This window comes from Octopus bimaculoides, chromosome 14, assembly GCF_001194135.2.
Source record: "Octopus bimaculoides isolate UCB-OBI-ISO-001 chromosome 14, ASM119413v2, whole genome shotgun sequence".
Taxonomy (NCBI): Eukaryota; Metazoa; Mollusca; class Cephalopoda; order Octopoda; family Octopodidae; genus Octopus; species Octopus bimaculoides.
The window spans coordinates 51005795-51006514 of NC_068994.1; the positions used below are offsets into that span (position 1 = coordinate 51005795).

The window sequence follows — 720 nt, forward strand, 5'->3', positions numbered from 1 at the left end:
ACGATACCCTTAAAGCCAGGAACTTTTCACCACCCTCTCATTTATACATATATGTTTGTGTGGCACGTAAAAAACACCTTTTTGAGCGACGCCGTTGCCAGTAACCGTGTGACTGGCCCTCGTGCCAGTGGCACGTAAAAGCACCCACTACACTCTCAGAGTGGTTGGCGTTAGGAAGGGCATCCAGCTGTAGAAACTCTGCCAGATCAGATTGGAGCCTGGTGCAGCCATCCGGTTCACCAGCCCTCAGTCAAATCGTCCAACCCATGCTAGCATGGAAAGCGGACGTTAAAGGATGATGATGATGAATACTCTTCCTATGTAAGGCACAAAAACCTAAACATCCACACAGAAACATACATCTCCTCACACACACCATCTCTCTCTCTGATATACATACATGCATGCACACACACACACACACACATGCATACATACTCACAAACAAATCTTTGTACAATTCCAGTCTTACCAAACTTACTCATGGCCATTCATCAGCCCAAGGTGCCACACAGTGGATGAGGTGGGGCGGGGTGAGCCACAGACTTGAGGAGCAAACTTCTTAATCATCTAACCAAGCCTGTTATATACGTGTGTGTGTCTTTGTTCCCTGCCACCGCTTGCCAGTGTCGGTGTGTTTATGGCCCCATAATGTATCAGTTCAGCAAAAGGGATTGATAAAATAAGTACCAGGCCTCAAAAAAATTAGGACTGTGGGGG

The 720-nt window shown here is 46.9% G+C and overlaps 1 protein-coding gene across 1 annotated transcript in view; it reads right to left on the reverse strand.

The window, feature by feature from the left end:
- Positions 1–720, reverse strand: part of LOC106874743 (nucleolar protein 14) — a 34146-nt gene that overhangs the window by 7772 nt on the left and 25654 nt on the right. The window lies entirely within an intron of this gene.